The 11,788-nt window shown below is 42.2% G+C and overlaps 1 protein-coding gene across 1 annotated transcript in view; it reads right to left on the reverse strand.

The window, feature by feature from the left end:
- Positions 1-10,362: 10,362 nt before the first annotated feature.
- Positions 10,363-11,788, reverse strand: part of LOC133411536 (phospholipid phosphatase-related protein type 4-like) — a 200,930-nt gene continuing 199,504 nt past the window's right edge. Inside the window, exon 11 of the mRNA XM_061694047.1 lies at positions 10,363-11,788. This exon is cut by the window's right edge and continues 1,395 nt beyond it. The gene's annotated coding sequence lies outside the window, so the exon portion shown is untranslated.

Consider the following 11,788-nt stretch of genomic DNA (forward strand, 5'->3'; position numbering starts at 1 on the left):
ACAGGCAGCGAAAACCTTAAGGCCTCAGGTCCGGTCGGCCGTCTCAATAATGGAGGCATGGAACATGGTCCACTCGGACTCAATGTCCCCCGCCTCTGAAGTTTTGTCGGAGGTGGGAGTTGAAGCTCCTTCTGACAGGGGACTCTGCCAGACGTTCCCAACTAACCCTCGCAATGCGTTTGGGTCTGCCAGGTTGGACCGGCATCATCACCATTGAAACCAACTCACCACCAGGAGGTGATTGGTTGAAAGCTCCGCCCATCTCTTGACATATCCAATAACATGTAAATATACCTTACCTGCTTAATGTGTAAAGTGACCTAATTACAAATCATGTCACAAGAACAAGATTCAATCATGCACTAGATAAGGACTAAAGTATTTAACAGTTTTGTCATTAATTGTAAAGTATACCAAATAATTTTCAGAACAAATGCATTGCCTGTTAGGTCTAATATTTAGCCATTTGCCCACCTGTATTTATGTTATTGGATCCTGCCTCAGCAGCATCCTTGTACTCCCTTCCGCCACTGAAAAGATCTGTCAACTTTCCGCATTTGGTGCACCTTGAGGGCAAATGCGACACGCTCAAGGCTTGTAAGTCTGCTGCTTCGAATTTGGGTCAGACAACAGCAATGGTCTGATGAAATCACGGATCATAAACACATGCTGCAGCCTGCAAATCTTCCCGGTACCCTGGCCAGGCCACTCGGCCAGCCATGTGTACACTGTAGCGGAAGACCCTTGTACGTGTGTGTGGCCGGTGCACTTGTACAGAGCTTTGCTGTTATTTGATATTAGCTACCCTACAAGCAGTCTTTTATTTGCTGAATAGTAGTCTGTAATAATATTTTGTTAAAGATGGCTGTGTGTATTGGAAATTCTATAGAAATTCATAGAAAAAAAATAAATGTTGGGCCAGGTCGGCCTGGAATGGACCGGCCGTTCGGGAATATTCCCAATTGCAACCCCGCCCCTGGGCGCATGAAGTATCAAGGGGGTATATATATATATGTATATATATGTATATATATATATATATATATATATATGTATATATATATATATATATATATATATGTATATATATATATATATATATACATATATATATATATGTATATATATATATATATATATACATAGATAAAAATATGTAGCTGTAAACCTCCAACAGGCATTGGCATGAAGTGAGTAATTCAGTAAACATGTCAATATCTCTAATTGTTAATGAAAGCAAATTTTAAGTCTGTTGCTATAAATGTGTGTGGTAATTCAAAGAAGTTTAAAAAATAAAAAGAATAAAACCAACTGTCTTCTACTGCTTCAAGTGAAACGAGGTGGTCAAATTCAAATTAAGTTAAAGCATGTTGGCAAATCAGGCGGTAACAAGGTGACAACCTTACAGCTGTAGACTGTAAACAATATATACAGTGTGTACAGTGAGGCTTTATGCCCCTGGCATGGTCACCCATGGCAAACATGTCCTAGGTGAGGGACCAGACAAAGCACGGCTCCAAAGCCCCCTATGATGTTTAAAAAAATTGGAAGACCTTTTCCCTTGTGCGGATGCGGGTCACTGGGCGCCCCCTGTGGAGCCAGGCCTGGAGGTGGGGCTCAAAGGCGAGCGTCTGGTGGCCGGGCCTGCACCCATGGGGCCCGGCTGGGCACAGCCCGAAAGGGTAACATGGGTCCCCCTTTCCATGGGTTTACCACCTCTGGGAGGGGCCATAGGAATCGGGGTGCAGTGTGAGGTGGGTGGTGACCGAAGGCAGGGACCTTGGCGATCCGATCAGAAGCTGGCTCTAGGGACATGGAATGTCACCTCTCTGGCAGAGAAGCAGCCCGAGCTGGTGTCTGAGGTTGAGAAGTTCCGACTCGATATATCGCCTCCACACACAGCTTGGGCTCTGGTACCAGTCCTCTTGAGAGGGGTTGGACTCTCCAAGGTGCCTAGTGACAATGCCAGCAATATTAATAATGCTGTCAAGGGCTGTAAATACTCTTATTTTCTCAGGAGTTATTTATTTTATTATTTGTTATTTAAATCTACTCTGTTGCTAAGAATGCACCACCGAAGATGGGTGATTTCGCCATCAAATACATTTGTTTCTTCATTAATATTATTTGTATGATATTAATTATTTGTAATATTATTTGTACATGTTGGTAATTTCAATAAAATTGGTTAAAAAGGCAATTTCTCTTTTTTTTTGTTGAAAAAATATCTTGTGTTCTTCACCCTGTGCTTGCAGTCCTGGCGTCTGTGGGCTTCTACATACACCTACCTTTGGAGGGCAGAGTGTTTTTTTTGGGGGGGGGGTTTCCAGCCCACCATCTTTTCTTTGTATGTCTACATCAAAGGAAATCCTTCAGCCATTTGTATGTTTATTCGGGTTTTCCTTCTCTTCTCAGACAATAACCTGTCTTTAGTTTACAGCAGAGGTTCGAGTCTTCAAAGAGGACTGATTTGCATCTTACGAGATAAAGGTACCATTTGGGCATCAGGCCAGTCTGTTAGACGTGTGGGTATTTCACGGACACAGAGTGTCACCTTGTAGCCAGCAGAACACTCCAAGTATGGTCATTCGAAGCGACCACCTTCTGTGTAAACCCAGGGATGGGGCTAATTCCACGCCCAGATAATTAAACCTTTATAAACTGGCATCCAGGAGTTTCTGGGGCTTTTTCGTTGTCCTGGCTTTGTAAGCAGCTGCTATGACACTAAGGCTTGTTCAATAAATCAAATTAGCCCAAAAGCCAAGTGTCTCAAAGTCTTCATTCATTCCTGCCCAACGGAAGCCGGTGTTCTCCCGGGGGACCATCGACTCAGAAGCACAGGCGAAAAAATCCACCTCAAAGTGGCGTCACGAACAGGATTCTTTGCTGCACATCCAGGCGACGGCGCCATGGGGCCGCTTCAGACTTCATGCCAGCTCGAAAGTGAGTGCTTCCTCACTGTTTGAATCTGGCGGCAGTGCGGCGCTCTCGTCGTGAGTGGCTTGCGTGCGGCATTAAAACGGCTGTTGTGGGTGTGCCTGTGTATCTGTGGTGGCGGGGGTGTTTGAATGGGTCGTCTAAATTTGTTGTTCTTTTTGTTTTAAGAAAAAGAGGGGACGGCCCTCTGGGATGAATGTAGAGACACGCGATGAAGGCAAATGAGAGTTTCAAAGTGAAACCAAGTGTTACTGTTAGAATGCTCGACAGGGGGCGTGTGCTTGGCTTCAGAACGAATGTTCATACGAATGTTTGAGCTCGCATAACCGCATGATGTCAGTCAGGCCGTATATTAGCAAGTCACGTCACCCTGTGAGTACAATAATAGCCCATAGTCTTTAGTTACCGATTGAATACAACCTGGCCAGGTCACCATTTAGCAGAATGAGAGTGAAAGCGTGGTCTGTGAGAGAAGTGACATCAGCAGTCCATGAGGCTGCCAGAGCTAGCTGACACGGTTATTGGCAGTAAGTTATCACAACGGCGCTTGGTGAGAGGATAAGGCAGCAGAATACATATTTAAGGCGGGGCCTAGGTGCATCTGTTTCTGTGTTTCTGGCGACGAGGGTTCAACTCCCTGTTGTTATTCATTTACACTAATTTACACTAATATTCGTATCAATCTCGCAGGAGATTTGGGAAAAAAACGTGGACTAAGTGTGAATGATACGAATATTCTGTGTGATATGACTTATTAATTGTGTACACAATATAAAGAAAACCTTAGAACTATGATCAATATAATTATATTAATATATATGTAAATATCTACAAAGCGCTTTCAAGGGTACCCATTATATTTATTACACAAATAAATAATGCATAAGTATTGTGTGTTTACATAGGTATGCACTCGATATACTGGAAGATAAATTAAATAAAGATAAATTAACACGTGTGCTGGGCGGATGTGATCACGCCCGGGTTGCATTGTGGCTTTCGACTTTCAGGTTATTGGAGCGGACCAGCCGCTGCTCTGCATGCGGGGAAGCAGCCTGAAAACAGTAACGTACAATTTTGTTGTCAGAAGACGCTTCTGTGTTTTGGATAAAAGAGGCGGTTAACTCTTTTGTGGAGTCGTGGCTGTGTTAAGGCGGGTTTTCCAAACAGGTCGGAGTGGTTTCGATGTAGGTGAGGTCAAAAAGGAGCAAACCTCCTACTTGATTTCACCTACCATTTGCCACATGCTTCTGCACATTGCTGCTCACGTTTGCATAGGCCATGATCCTTAGGTGAGTTGGTGTTCTAATGCCGGGATACAAAGTACAATTGCTGGTATTAAAGGGGGATGAAACTAATGGTGACATGGTATCAATGGAGTCCACTGTACTAGATGCATATCCAATGTGAACTTTTGTGTATTGTTTTTAATTGGAAGTTAACTCATAAGAGTAATGTTGAGCGGTGGTACAGACAGGAGTCATGTACACATTGGTTTGGAGGCCTAAGGCGATGCAAGGGGGTTATTGGGTATTGAGTATTAAGCGACTCCCCCTACTGTGTCTGCTCCAGCTCTGTGGACATGACTGCCCTCCATATGATATATAGTTAGATATCCATTTGACAATTTGTTGTATTAGAAGAAGAAGAAAAAGAAGAAAAATAACCTTTTATTGTCATGAACATGCATGCATGCACACGAAATTTGTTCTCTGCATTTTACCCATCACAGTGAACACATACCCATGTTAGTGGAACACACTGGAGCAGGGGGCAGCAGAAGCGCCCGGGGAAATAAAGAGGATGTATTATGTATGTATAATGTTTGATTTTGTTGCAAAATACTGGCAGATGTTTTTGTTTTTCCGGGAATGTTCTGGAGCTGATTGGGGTCCCGCTTGTATAAACCTGGACTCTGGGACTTGTTCATGGACTGTGATTATGGACAGCGGGCCCTGGGCAGAATGGTTCAGAATTTCTTCATCAATGTCACGAACTTTAGACCATATGGAGGGAGACCACCATTAAGAATTTTTTCTTTTTTCGTTTGTGTGTATTTTGATATGGTTGCTTCCACAGTTGTATTTTTGTAGTTTCCACTGTTTTTGTTCATTTATTTTGATGATTGTATTATTCTGTTGTGTATGTTTTGTCATCCGTGTTAGGGTCCCTTTGGGCGATTTGCTGTAAGGTGCTCTGAAGGAGCCTTGATATGGCTCGCTCTTTTTTCCTCATCTCTGAAGAGAGGTTTTTTGACGGGGAGCCACGAAACCTTGGCGCTTCCACGAAGCTGCACATACAAATGCATAAATTTAGGTTGGCTAGCGTCGTGTCGTTATTGTTCGCGGGGAGAAGATTTGGTTTATTTGGCTGTTTGGTACTCACGTGTGGCCTCAGGAGGCGACGAGGGTACGCAAGGAGTAATTTGGCCTTATGAGGATAATTGTTTTTCCTAGTTAATGGTTAACCTTAATTACATGCCTTGGAGCATGATAGACTTTCTTGACCAAGTAGATTCTTCCAAATTGTAGATAATAGGTTACCTTTTTGGGCTAATGCTGTTTTGTTGTTTCTTGCGAGGTGTCAGTTGCTGCTTCTATGTCTTGTAATGAGTTCGGGGATATCATTAAAGGTGGAATATGTAGTATATTTAATTAGTACCGAAGTCAGAATTCCTTTGAGAGGACCAAGTGTTTTGAGATCAGTATTCCAGCCAACAATCTTTTCTTTGTATGTGTACATCAAAGGAATTCCTTCACTCATTTGTATGTTTATTAGGGGTTTCCTTCTCTTCTCAGACAATAACCTGTCTTTGGTTTACAGCAGAGGTTCAAGTTTTCAAAGAGGACTGATTTGCATCTTACGAGATAAGGGTACCATTTGGGCACCAGGCCAGTCTGTTAGACGCCAGCAGGCAGGTGTGGGTATTTTACGGACACACAGTGTCACCTTGTGGCCAGCAGAACACTCCAAATATGGACATGCGGAGCGACCACCTTCCGTGTAAACCCAGGGGCAGGGCTAATTCCACGCCCAGATAATTAAACCTTTATAAACTGGCATCCAGGAGTTTCGGGGGCTTTTTCGTTGTCCTGGCTTTCTAAGCAGCTGGTATGACACTAAGGCTTGTTCAATTAATCGAATTAGCTTAAAAGTCAAGTGTCTCGAAGTCTTCATTCATTCCTGCCCAACGGAAGCCGGTGTTCTCCTGGGGAACCATCGACTCAGAACCCCAGGTGAAAAAATCCACCTCAGAGACAAAAGATATGGGCCCGAACATATTGCAGTGAAGGTGCTGCTGACGGCGAAACTGTTGATGTGAAAGCTGCAGGCACATTTACAGGTGCGCATCTTACTAGGCTAGCGGTAACTCATTGCCAAACCTCTGTGTGTCTTTTGCTGCCTAGCAGGTGAAATGACGATGACAAAGTCATCTAATGGTCTCAAACATGACATCGTTTCCCCTTAAATATGACTTTGAAGCACCTTGTGGTGCAATGTAACAGGTTATCTGATATTTTGAAAAGGTTAGACTCAATGTATATTTGTACTTTTGAACATGTAAAAAACATTGACTTTTGAACAGTTTTCATAATATATATATATATCTTATGGAATACTAATGCCATCACTTATCTCAAATTTTATATGATAATAGCCACATGATTTATGTATAGTGTGTGGACATCGGTTAGCTTTGTGTTGTTCTGTTGGCCATTTTGATTTTACAGAGAAAGTGCTGTAATTTAATTTGCATTGACTGTTGAAAGTCTTGATTGTGAAAGTTTTTAGATATTGTTAAGGCAATGAAAAATGTTACAGTAAGTGTATTGTACAGCTTTTGTGATAGTAAAAACGTTACTGAAGTTCAAGCTTGCGTCATCTTATTATTTTGTCTTTGTGAGAGCTATAGTATACACCTTCTGACAAATATTGACGATTGATGATTTATTACCCTATGCCGCACATGCTGACGTCATTGGAAATCTGCCCAGATCCAGTCACCTGTCCAAACACCTGGTGATCGATTGATAACACACTTGTGAATAGATTTACGAGCTTTGGGAGTGAACAAGTCCCCAAGAGGGCCCCCTCCAGTAAGTGATAATGTCACGGGAAATCTCTGGAAATCCCCAGCCAGAAATCCCCTGATTTATGACACCCCCTCAGTGGTCCCTCACATCCGGTCACCTATCCAAACACCTGGTGATCGATTGATAACACACTTGTCAATAGATTTACGACCTTTGGGAGTGAACAAGTCGCCAAGAGGGCCCCCTCCTAAGTGATGATGTCACAGAACATTCTGGAAATCCCCACAGGAAATCCCAGGGAAATGATTTACGACCTTAGGGAATAGACGGGTCCCCAAGGCACCCCCTCAATGGTCCCTCACATCCAGTCACCTATTCAAACACCCGTTGATAGCTTGATAACACACTTGTCAATAGATTTACGACCCTTGACAGTGAACAAGTTCCCAAGAGGGCCCGCTATGGAAATTCCATAGACCCCTGCCACCTGCAGGAGGCCTCTTTCCGCCAAGTGGACCCCCAAGCAGCTCCCACTCACTTCCATTCACATCCTCACACCTCACCCCCCACACATTCTCAGCCATGCCCCAAGGAAGCTGTCAATAGAATGATAACACAGACCCAAAGTGTTAACTTGGGTCAGAAAAAAATAAAATAAATTAAATATTACGAAAATCCCTGATTCCCACGCCATCTATGGGTGGTCCCTTTATGTCAATAAACACTCATACATATATGTTCTTAGAAACAATCATAAATTAAATAAATTATCAACTCCGCCAAAGGCATGTCTGGGCATGTTCAGGCTTGACTGCGTCACAGTGATGTCATTGTCTATCCATATAGCAATATGCAAACTGAGCACACACCTGCATCTCTACAGTTCTTCCGCTAGGAGCGTGTGAGTCACGTTTCCAATTAGCATCAATAAGCTTGTAGGTGACTTCTTCCCATGCCGTTTTGAGCATAGAAAACTGAGTGCTTCACTCCACAGGCGAGTCCTCTGCTTATGTTTACAGGAAGTAATCCTTTAGAAACAATAATACTTTTCACCCTTGTACTTTGTGTTTTTATAAACAATACTGAAGACATCTTAAATTTTTCGAGAGGACCGCCATCAAAGGCATGTCTGGGCATGCTCATTCTTGACCTAACACAGTGATGTCACAGTATTTAAACATTTATTTTCATGTTCATCACCAGACTAGCGTTGGTGCTTTTGTTACTTTTAAAGTATTTCTTCACAATTAATTTCATATACTTGTTAGAGAGAGCAGACTTCAATGGTTTGGACACGTCCAAATGCCACCCGATGGGGGATCAAATCCAGTGCAAACTGTAGGCCGGTCCCAAGCCCGGATAAATGCAGAGTGTTGCGTCAGGAAGGGCATCTGGCTTAAAACTTTGCCAAACAAATATGGACCTTCATCTAAAGAATTCCATATCGGATCAGTCGTGGCCCGGGTTAACAACGTCCGCTCCCCGGCATCGTTAATCTGCAGGGCGTCGGTGGAAATTCAGCTACTGTGGGTCGAAGACGAATGAGAGGTGGAAAGCGGGTTGCTAAGCAAAAAGAGAAGCGGAAAGCAGAGAGCCTAGAATTGAATGTGGGGACTTTGAATGTTGGGACTATGACAGGAAAATGTCGGGAGTTGGTTGAAATGATGATGAGGACAAAGGATGATATATTGTGTGTCCAGGAGACCAGGTGGAAAGGCAGTAAGGTTAGAAGTTTAGAGGCAGGGTTTAAATTATTTTACCATGGTGTCGATGGGAAGAGAAATGGAGTAGGGGTTATTTTCAAAGAAGGCCAAATGAGGCATATGATGACATGTATGCCAGATTGGACACTAAAGAAGGAGAAAATGATCTATACAGGTTGGCGAGACAGAGGGATAGAGATGGGAAGGATGTGCAGCAGGTTATGGTGATTAAGGATAGAGATGGAAATGTGTTGACTGGTGGCAGTACTGTCCCGGATAGATGGAAAGAATACTTTGAGGAGTTGATGAATGAGGAAAATTAGAGAAAAGGAAGTGTAGAAGAGTCAAGTGTGGTGGACCAGGAAGTGGTAATGATTAGTAAGGGGGAAGTTAGAAAGGCATTAAAGAGGACGAAAAATGGAAAGGCAGTTGGTCCTGATGACATTCCTGTGGAGGTATGGAAGCATCGAGGAGAGGTGGCTGTGGAGTTTTTGACCAGCTTGTTCAACAGAATTCTAGCAGGTGAAAAAATGCTTGAGGAATGGAGAAAAATTGTGCTGGTGCCCATTTTTAAGAACAAGAGTGATGTGCAGAGCTGTGGGAACTATTGAGGAATAAAGTTGATGAGCCACACAATGAAGTTATGGGAAAGAGTAGTGGAGGCTAGACTCAGGACAGAAGTGAATATTTGCGAGCAACAGTATGGTTTCGTGCCTAGAAAGAGTAGCACAGATGCATTATTTGCCTAGAGGATTTTGATGGAAAAGATCAGAAGGAGCTACATTATGTCTTTGTGGAGCTAGAGAAAGACTATGACAGAGTACCCAGAGAGGAACTGTGGTACTGCATGCAGAATTCTGGAGTGGCAGAGAAGTATGTTAGAACAATAAAGGACATGTATGAGGGCAGCAGAACAGTGGTGAGGTGTGCTGTAGGTGTGACAGAGGAATTTAAGGTGGAGGTCGGAATGCATCAGGGATCAGACCTGAGCCCCTTCCTGTTTGCAGTGGTGATGGATAGGCTGAGAGATGAGGTTAGACTGGAATCCCTGTGGACCATGATGTTTGCACATGATGTTGGGATCTGCAGTGAAAGCAGGGAGCAGGTGGAGGAACAGTTAGAAAGATGGAGACATGCACTGGAAAGGTGAGGAATGAAGATTATGTGAAGTAAGACAAAATCTATCTGCATGAATGACAGGAGTGGAGGGGGAAGAGTGAGGCTACAGGGAGAAGAGATAGCAAGGGTGGAGGACTTTAAATACTTAGGGTCGACAGTCCAGAGAAATGGTGAGTGTGATAAGGAAGTGAAGAAACGGGTCCAAGCAGGTTGGAACAGGTGGAGGAAGGTGTCAGATGCGTTATGTGACAGAAGAGTCTCTGCTAGTATGAGGGGCAAAGTTTATAAGACAGTAGTGAGGCCAGCCATGATGTACGGATTAGAGACAGTGGCACTGAAGAGACAACAGGAAGCAGAGCTGGAAGTGGCGGAAATGAAGATGTTGCGGTTCTCTCTAGGAGTGACCAGGTTGATTTTAACACTATCACGTCATAAAATATGAAAATAGTTAACAGTTGAAACTGGAGCATTTGTTCAAAATAAAGAAAAATACATCAAAATGTAATCAAATGTAATTAGTTACATTACTTTGAGAAAGTAATTGAAATAGTTACACTACTATTACATTTTCAAAAGGGTAACCTTTCATTGTAACCAATTACATTCTCAAAGTAATCTACCCAACACTGCAGAGGGGCTATTGAAGGACTGGGTGACCCCAGTCATGGTGGCAGTGAGGAGGTGGTGCTGGTCTTGGGGAAGGAGGAGGAATATGTGGTTGTCTTGTTGGGCGAGGATGAGAAGAAGGAAGAGAATGGAACAGGAAACATCAATAACCAGACTGGTAGTGATACAGTGTGTCAGGCTGCCGTACTGGCGAGCTAATTTGTATTATTTATACTATACCACAGATATGATGAGACCTACAATCGTGGTCACTGCTCATTGGTTGCCGTTCAGCACCTCGCTGCGCGACAGGAGGGACAACAAATAATTCTGGCTTCGGTCATGTGCACTGGTGGCCTCTCTGTCTTAAATTCCTGGGCTGATTTTGGGCCCAGTACGGACCAAATAATGGCTCTATGGCTCTTCTTGAACAGTTGTGTTTTTGTACAAGATTAACATTGCCCTTGTGCCAACTTTTGTTTTATATTGCTGACTTTAATCGCAGTAGTGTGTATATTCATAAACTGAAACCTGATTATTAGGGAGTAGATTTAATTGAATGGGATACAGTAATACTTCATAATCCCAAAAGATATTGATTTTATAAAAATGAAAAAAGTCTGACCACGTAAAACAGGATATATTATGTTGTGTCTACACTGGTTTCAAAAACATACAGGTCAAAATATTAAAAATTACGACTGTTTTATGTCTTTTACTCACTTAAAGCAATTGATGCTATAAAAACGAATAAAGTCTGCCCATGTAAAACAGGATATACTATGTTGTGTCTACACTGGTTTAAAAAAACATACAGGTCAAAATATTAAAAATGACTACTGTTTTATGTCTTTTACTCACTTAAAGCAATTGATGCTATAAAAACGAATAAAGTCTGCCCATGTAAAACAGGATATACTATGTTGTGTCTACACTGGTTTAAAAAAACATACAGGTCAAAATATTAAAAATGACTACTGTTTTATGTCTTTTACTCACTTAAAGCAATTGATGCTATAAAAACGAATAAAGTCTGCCCATGTAAAACAGGATATACTATGTTGTGTCTACACTGGTTTAAAAAAACATACAGGTCAAAATATTAAAAATGACTACTGTTTTATGTCTTTTACTCACTTAAAGCAATTGATGCTATAAAAACGAATAAAGTCTGCCCATGTAAAACAGGATATACTATGTTGTGTCTACACTGGTTTAAAAAAACATACAGGTCAAAATATTAAAAATGACTACTATTTTATCAGTCTTTTACACGCTTATTCTAAATTGGTTTGTAAAATTTCTAGAATAATCGAACAATAATTCGGAGTATACGCAAATTTGAAATGCTGTGGCACTAATATCCATCAGTCTTCTAAATAATGAATA

The sequence above is a fragment of the Phycodurus eques genome, chromosome 13, assembly GCF_024500275.1.
Source record: "Phycodurus eques isolate BA_2022a chromosome 13, UOR_Pequ_1.1, whole genome shotgun sequence".
NCBI lineage: Eukaryota > Metazoa > Chordata > Actinopteri > Syngnathiformes > Syngnathidae > Phycodurus > Phycodurus eques.